At 34.0% G+C, this 8,666-nt stretch overlaps 1 non-coding gene across 1 annotated transcript in view; it reads right to left on the bottom strand.

Annotated features, from left to right (window-relative positions):
• The window catches only part of LOC119473671, a 106-nt gene extending 36 nt beyond the window's left edge, over positions 1–70 (bottom strand). Inside the window, exon 1 of the small nuclear RNA XR_005202879.1 lies at positions 1–70. This exon is cut by the window's left edge and continues 36 nt beyond it. This is a non-coding gene — a small nuclear RNA (U6 spliceosomal RNA).
• Positions 71–8,666: the final 8,596 nt, after the last annotated feature.

Here is an 8,666-nt window from a genome sequence, read left to right as displayed (position 1 = left end):
TTTAACAGGGGCCCTGCTAATCTTCTCTGTATCTTTCCAATTTTAGTACATGTACTGCCGAAGCGAGCATGACTGACTGCTTCTTATTGGTCTGTGTATTCCCAATGCCTAGTCAAAGTTGTGACAGAGAATAGCTGCTCTACAAATATATGTGGACTGCATGCATAGATAGTTAGATGAATTAATGAATGAATTTTCCCCAGGGATATATCAAGAATGCAGGAGGGGCAGCTTTGAGGATTTTTAACTTTTTGTGTGTTTTGCATGGAAATGGGAAAATTTTGTGATAAATAAGTTCTGGAGATATACTATACACCCGGAACAGCATGGTGCCTATAGCTAAGAATACTGAATTGTATAGTCATAATTTGCTAAGAGGGTAGAACTTGTCTTAAATGTTTTTATCAAAACAAAACAGCAATAATAATCAAGGTGGGGTAGAAGACTTTGGAAGGTGATAGATATTTCTGTGGCCTTGATGCTATTGATGGTTTCCTGGGTAGATACTTATCCCCAAACTCATCAAGATGTATATATTAAATATGCACAGCTTTTATATGTCAATCATTCCTCAGTAAAGTGGTTTATAAAATAAAGGAAGGAGTGGTAAAGAAAAATATCGTTTCTCCTGTTTAGTTTCTAAGATTATAAGACATTATCAATGAGCTTGTAATGGCTGGCTAAATGATAAGACTATTTTTTGAGACTTCCTGGAAGATTACAGGTTTATTTCCTATTTTTCTTCTGTTTATACGGCAATGACTAATCAAGACAACCTTCTGCCTAGCTCCCTTACTCTTACACATAGATATTTATTTATTTACCAAATAATTATTGAGCACCTAGAATATGCTTGACACTGGGCTATAGAGATCTGTGCCCGTTCCCATGAGATTAACAGTTTAAGTAGGCAGATTGTCTTTAAATAAATACAACCCAATAAATTATCTATTCAGTTGAAGACACTGATTTTCCATTGAAGAGAGGTGCAATTCTTTTCACCTTCAGGTGGAAAAAGAAAAGCAGCTGGCTATTTATGCAAAAAATAAGAGTAGACTTAAAAAAAATCCACCTTTTAAACTCTTTCCTTAAAAATTTATTAAACAACATTTATTAACAAATGTTTATAATTCAGAGAGTTGAAGATAAGCCCCATACTGTTACTGTCTCATGAAAAATTAAATTGAGTTACTCTTTTGATTAATTCTAAAAGCTTCACTTTAAGGTTACTGAAGTCTGACAGGAAAATTGAAGCCATGATTGATTTACATGACACACTTTTAGTGGAAAATACTGTAAAACATTGCCAAGTACTTTGACATCTTAAAAGATGAACCCAGATGAGATGTACCAGGCTTGTGGGGCAGGGCAAAGGTGTTCACAGTAACCTTCACTCAGACCACCTACCTCCTGAGGCGCCCGGGTTGGGTAATGTGCTTTCACTTTCCTAACGGGTATCTCTTGGAAGAGCAGAAAGACCAGGCAGAAGCGCTCTCCTATCATACAATGTTAATATTAAGCTTTATGCAAAAGACTTAAAACAGCATGAAGAATATAAGATGAATTCTGAATCTGTACATTACATAAGGCCAGCAAAATCCCTTTTTTCTGCCCTACTTTGAGGACAGATAGTATGTATTAGTCATTTCTGTATTTATACTGCCAGCAGAGTAGACTGTATGCAGTAGGCATTCCCAGGAATTGCTGAATGAAATATTAATGGTGATTATACGTATATAGTGGGATTATCTATGAGTGTTCTTTTCTCCTTTGCACTCTTTAGTCCTTCTCATTTTCTATAATGGTGATGTACTGGTGTTATTTTCATAAATTCAATGTCAATGGAAAAGAAAGGAGGAGGGAAGAGTATATTCGGATATTGGGAACCTCTTTGTCCTCTTCTGTAATTCAGCATGCCCCTAATAATTGATGTATTTGCTGTATGTGGCCAAGAAGGTTAAACAGGTCTCCCCACACTAGCCTTTCAGATGTATAGCTTACCTGATTTTCTTTTTTCTCTAAGTATCAGAATTTTTATTCTAATATCAACGTATGCAAAATATGAACTCACAGGAAGGTTACAATGAAGAAAGCTAAGTGTCTAGTCAGTTTGAAGCATAGGTTACCCAAAAATTCTTCTAGCTAACCTTGTATTTCAAGGTGGTGGCAATGAGTAACTTGAGTATGGGGTGATTTTTTAACTTCCCTATAATTTCCATCACTTCAAATACATTTAAGTAAAAATCATTTCTTTTGCTAATGCGTTTCAAACCGAATCTCTTCATCCCTTACTAGCAAGATTGCTACCTTCTTGCCACTCCTCTACAGATGATCTGTAGCTACCAGCATAGATAATGTTATCTGCATCTTTAATTTATTTTATTAATATTTTATCTTATGTTATTTTTAAGAGAAAAGGTCTCTTTCTGTCACTCTGACTGGAGTCCAGTAGCACAATCATGATTCACTACAGCCTTGACCTCCTGGCCTCACATGATCCTCCTGCCTCAGGCTCCTGAGTAGCTGGTACTACAGGTGTGTACCATCATGCCTGGCTAATTTTTTGTTTTTTGTAAATATGGGGTCTTGCTATGTTGCTTGGCTTGGTCTCAAACTCCTGGCCTCCAGCAATCCTTTGGACTCAGGCTTCCAAAATGCTGGGATTACTGGTGTGAGCCACCATGCCTGGTCTGTTATCTTTATTTTTAGATGAGGAACAAATAAGTAAATCACTCATGGGCAATGGCTAGTGAGAGGCAGAGCTCCAGAAGACAGCGCTTGTCTTCTTTACTCCCAAGTCTGTCCTTTTCTTACTATATACCATGTTGCCAGAATTTCATAAGGCCACAAAATGAGATATAGAATCACAGGTTTAGAATTTATAGTATGGAGACTCTATAAGCTTTATTACTTAGACAACATAAGCAAAATGATAACAATTCAGGTTTTAATTACTAAATTCTCCTCCCTAGGGGATTTAGTGAGCCATCTGTAGCTAAAATAAGTATTTCTGCTTTCCCTAGTTTGAGCTCTCTTACAGGTTGTTCATCTGTTTTGTTTGTTTGCTTTTCACATTAACTGATCTTCCACGATCCATGCTATTCACATATTAATGATCTCTATGGTATAATGGCTATTTTCTTATTTTACGGCTTAAATGTTAATTGCAAAAAAAGATTTACTCATTTATTATCGTTCTGGAAGTGACTAAAGGCCCTCATTTTTGCTTTAATATCAATCAGCCATATTTCTCTCTCTCTAACTAGCTCTGCTATTACTAGCTAATATATAGATCCATGTAATTCCAAGACATGGAAGGATATATGTGACTTCAATTTGCTTACTTCAAATGGCTTATCCTGAAAATTAAATATCTGTATTTAAACCATTTCTGATCTTCTTCTCTCTGCGTCTGAAAGGAAAAATGTTTATAATCCCTGACCTTTTGAAAGAGTGAGAATAGTTACAATCTGATAGAAGATTCCCACTTTGGAGTTGAGTTCATTTACCATTATCCCCAGTATGACAACCTTATATTCCTATCCTGACCACAACACTTGAGTATATACTGTCTCTAGCTCATGAAATAAATAGGATTCTTACATGGAAAACTTTATGTCATACCTGTGCCACTGTTCTTTGTACCCCTCTTCACACATTACCACCATTAATTTCTTCCTTAGAGCCATCTTCCTGCAGAAGCAATGAATAAATTGTATAAGCCTCAGTAGCTTTGGTCAGGAAAAACAATCCCAGGGTTTCATCTTGAAGACTACTTCTCTGTTCTACACACATACCTGTGTGTATCAGTGATCACAGTGCAGTGAGGTGCATGTGGGCTCCAGATACAAATAGGTTTGACCTCTGGCTCTAAAATCTACTAAGCATATTTTGAAAGTTTAACCAAATAGCATTTATATGTATGTATTTGTAACTATAGGAAGAAAGAGAAAAGATGAAATATTGGCCCCTAAATCTAATTTAAGCTATTAGGAAACCAAGGTTTTTTTTTATTCTGTTCATTTATTCTTTCTCCTTGTTGATGAAAGAAGTGATTTTTCCCATTACATAGAGAATTAAAATTTTAAATAAAGGAAATGCGAGGCTACCTTTTTCTTTGATGAAAGCTCATTTTGAAGATAAAAATTTTACTTTTCTTTGGTCCTTCATGGTATCTTTTAGAAGGAAGACTCTACTCCAGGTAAAAAAGAGATGACTGTAAATAAATCTGAAAGTGATAATTTAATGGTGAATATTTATTAAAATAGGTTTTGTTCTCCTGCTTAGTTTTAATTATGTTCTTAATAAAGTAATACAGAAAATATTTAACAAAGTATACTATGCATCTTATTCATTAACATATATTTAATCCATATAAGTGCCAATAAAACAACTTTTTGGCTTTGTATGAAGATCACTTATTATTTTATTTAGGTATGTATATGTATGATAGCTTAAGTGTAGTTTACATACCATAAAATTCACCATTTTAAATGTACAATTCAATAATTTTTAGTAAATTTACAGAATTGTGCAACCATCACCACAATCTAGTTTTAAAAGATATTCATTGCCCAAAAAGCTCTTTCATGCCCATTTGCAGTTGTCCTATTTTTCCATTCACAGCCCCAGTAGCAATTTTGAGGAAAAAAAAATCTTTTCTTAAAAATGATCCAACTCTCCTCCATTATATATCTATCCTAGGTCAGCAGATAAAGGAACTAAAATTAACAATTCAAAACCAAAATTCACCTCGAGGCAAGCTAGATTATAGAGTTCAGTGCTTCCCCCAAATTTAATTATTTGTTTCTTTTATTTATTTACTTATTTGCTTGTTTTGCATGAAAATAGTACTGTTTAGGTCTAAAATATGAAAATATGTTGGAAAAAATATCTAAGAAGTGGAACCAGAAGGTTACTGAGGCTGTTTATGCCTATCCCTAATTTAAATGCAATAAAAATACACTTAAAATATTTTTTTCAATATTATTAAAATGTATAGGGCTATTAAAAGACATAAATTCTGTTTTAAAGTTTTTTCCAGTTTATTAATTTTTATTTAAAATTTTCTTTTTGAATAGATCTTTTCCCCATATCTTTCTAATGTTCACAAGTGATACATATTTATTTCAGCTAAAATTTTCCATTTTGAAACGAAGGTATCCTAACCTAAAATCGAGGACTAGTGCCAATTCCCCTGCAAGTTATACTCAATCTGGACACCACAGATAGTTAAAACATAATCATTTGAACTCTAGGCTGTTGATCTACTGCCTCATGAACTTTGTTGGCCAAGTAGAAGGGGTTGCTCCTTCTTAGTGGTCACATAGACTTAATTAATTACCTGGAAACAAGTAATGAAAACACACATATAGGCCTTGTGTTAGGATCCATCTCATATTGCTCCCTCCTGCTCATAGGTACTCTAAATGATTTTACTAGGAGTAATACCTTTCTTTCATAAAGATAAGTATACATATATAAATATGTATATACATTCATCGTGATATGATAATACAATACATACATACATTTATGTATATGTATATCTATTCATTAACCAATACATAATACACAATAAAAGAATCCATATTTCAGAAATAACCTTGGAATAATAGAAAAAGCATTTTATAGTTGGGAATAAGAAATTTGAATTGTGTTCCACACTAGATAGAACAAACAAAAGTATTTAATCCTTCTGTAATTAATCAGGAAGTTTTCAGGAAGACAAATTTCAAAAGTTTGTTTTAAGCACATGATGGACTCAGATATAAATTTGGATCCTAAAATGAGAACAAACAGGGCTTTAGTAATATTTAAGGAGTGGAATCTTGTTACCAATTTAATGGTAGAAGACCTATAAAAAATGAGTATTTTCAATTCAGTTCCTTTCCATTCAAATTTCAAGTATTTTTTATGTGGAAACCACTGTGCCAGAGCCATAGGCAATATATTAGGCCATATAAGCAAATACAATAAGATAATTTCAGCTCAGTTAGTGATCAGCAAAATAGAGTTCTGCTCTAAAGCTTACTGGTCACAGTATTGCTGCATATCTTTCAGACCCAAACTTAAAATTGTGCAAAGGTAAATAATTGCACCTATTTTCTCCCTAGGCTGAACAATCAAGTCTTCAGATGTAGAGGCTCCTCTAGGTAGTACTAAAAATAACACAAGTAGCTCTGAATTTCCCTTCCCAACCTTGAAGCTCTGCAAAATAATATTTTCCCATCTTTTCAAACTGTGTCAAATGTGATAAACCGAGGCATCAAATCCAAATGCAATTTGAAATGACCCATTAGAGGAATCCAAGGATTGCTGGTGATTCCTCCATCATATGCATTAAAGTTGTAGGATAACATTGGCACTGTGCAGGAGCTCTGAGGTCAGAACTAGAAGAAGGGAAGAAGCTGATAGGAAAGAACGGTTTAGGTTTCTGACTCGGTAGTAGGTTCCAGAGGCAACTGAAAGGTGTGTTTTCACTAGATTCTTTGGTAATTTCTTCCACAGTTCAAAGATTTTTCAGGTTACTTTGTTTTATACAGGAAAATCTATTTGTTACTGAATTATTGGCTTATACACATCTCCCTTTTAAGATACAAATAACTTTTAAGGGAATAAGAAGGCTAACGGTTATTCACAAGTTAGTGTGAATTAATTTGAAAATATTTAATATGATTGTTTTTCTCCTAATAACCAAAAACAACTACACTGTCAGAATGGTGACTGTTAGTTTGTTCATTTTGAGACAAGGTCTGGCTCTATTACCTAGGCTGGAGTGCAGTGGCACAATCTGTGCTCACTGCAACCTCTGCCTCCCAGACTCAAGCCATCTTCCCATCTCAGCCTCCTGAGTAGCTTGGACTAGAGGCATGAACCACCACATCCAGCTAATTTTTGTATTTTTTGTACAGATGGAATTTTGCCATGTTGCCCAGGCTGGTCTTGAACTCGTGAGCTCAAGTGATCCACCCACCTTGGCCTCCCAAAGTGCTGGGATTATAGGCTTCAGCCACCATACCTGGCTGAAAGGTAGATTTTATTTATGAGTAGTTATGAAACACCAAATATGCATACCTGTTCATATCCTTAACATTTAAGATTTGTCACACATTATCAGGTTTGTTGCCCATAAATGCCATGTGATATGAAAGACACTGTTGGTTGCCTAAAAGGTATTTCTTTGTTCTTTCTTGTATGTAAAACTCTGATTTGTAGTGCACCCCACACCTCCGTGTGACTCAAAGTCAAAACAAGATAAATCTAAATCAACCATAGTTTATCATTTGCCTTATCAGTAATTGATTTGGGGCGAGCATGTCACTCATTTCTGGTCAATAAGATACGGAAGAGGTCTGTTAAAATATATCCAGAAAAGGTTACTTTTTGCTCCAAGGAAAAAGAGGAAAAAGAATGTATAGGAGGAAATCAGTTCTCTTTCTTCCACCAGATGTAGTTATATTTGCTAGTGAAGCTATACTTCAGAAGGGGATAAAACCACATGGCAGAAGTCATCTTTCAACTAGGAGGTTGCTAAGTAATAACGCTGAAATACCTTACAGAAAGATGGAAAGTACTAGGGTCCTTTGCCATGTAATTTAGTAACTAATTTAAATATTCCAGTACTTGTACACTCTTAGAATTTTGTGTTATATTAATGAATACTGAATACATCTGCATTACTGTTTTAAAAAATTGAGCCAGAGTTTTGGGTGACTGTTAACTGAAATCACAATGATACATATAAAATGGTTAGATCCCTAAGTTAGAGATATGGAAACTGTGGATTGGAGGTTCAGAAACTTGACCAAGACCACATGGTAAGGTATGGGTAATTGACATAATTAACCATTCTAACCAGACATATCTACTTTTGTTCTATCAACTGTTGCCATAGAGTAATGGTCACATTGAAACATCGTGGTCACTTCTATGGTCAGGTCAGGGAACATTCTCAGAGAAGGGACTGGGACTGAGGAAGTACCCTTGGTAGAGTCCAATCAGTATTTACAACTTTGTTTTATTTTGTTTCTTAATAAATTTAACGTTTCTAATAGCCAATTTGCCGGTAAAATTTTAGACATAATTTGATCTTAAGTAGGAAACTTATTTCTAGTAATGAAGGAGACAAAAATAACTAGTCATCCCTGATGATGATGATTATTTAGTGTGAATAACAATAAATAAGTGACAAAAACCTTAGAAGTCATAACTGCTAGTATATGTCACCATTTTCAAAGTGCAATTATCTATAATTATCTATAACATAATTATCCATTGCACTTAATATATGTTACTAATACAAAATATTTATGTATTCTAAAATAAATGTATATAGAAACAACATTCAAAACTAAATTCTTGCATAATTTGATTGCACTCAAGTAACTCAGCAATATGCCATAAGGATTGTAGAGATAATGTTAAAATTTTTCAGAAACAAGTTATATATCTAATACTGTAATGATATTAGAAAATATTACATATATTTCAAAGAGGTGAAAATGAGTAATGCAAAAGCTAGATCATATTATAGATGCCTCTATACATACAAAATATATAACTTAAGTCAAATTAAAAATGTCCATGTATAAAATAAATTGAAATTAAGTGTAATGAAGGTTAGGAAAGCACAGGTATAAACACTGTTAATAACTGTATAGATT

The sequence above is a fragment of the Cebus imitator genome, unplaced genomic scaffold (genome assembly GCF_001604975.1).
Source record: "Cebus imitator isolate Cc_AM_T3 unplaced genomic scaffold, Cebus_imitator-1.0 Scaffold175, whole genome shotgun sequence".
NCBI classification, from domain to species: domain Eukaryota; kingdom Metazoa; phylum Chordata; class Mammalia; order Primates; family Cebidae; genus Cebus; species Cebus imitator.
This window is presented reverse-complemented; position numbering and strand designations above follow the sequence as displayed.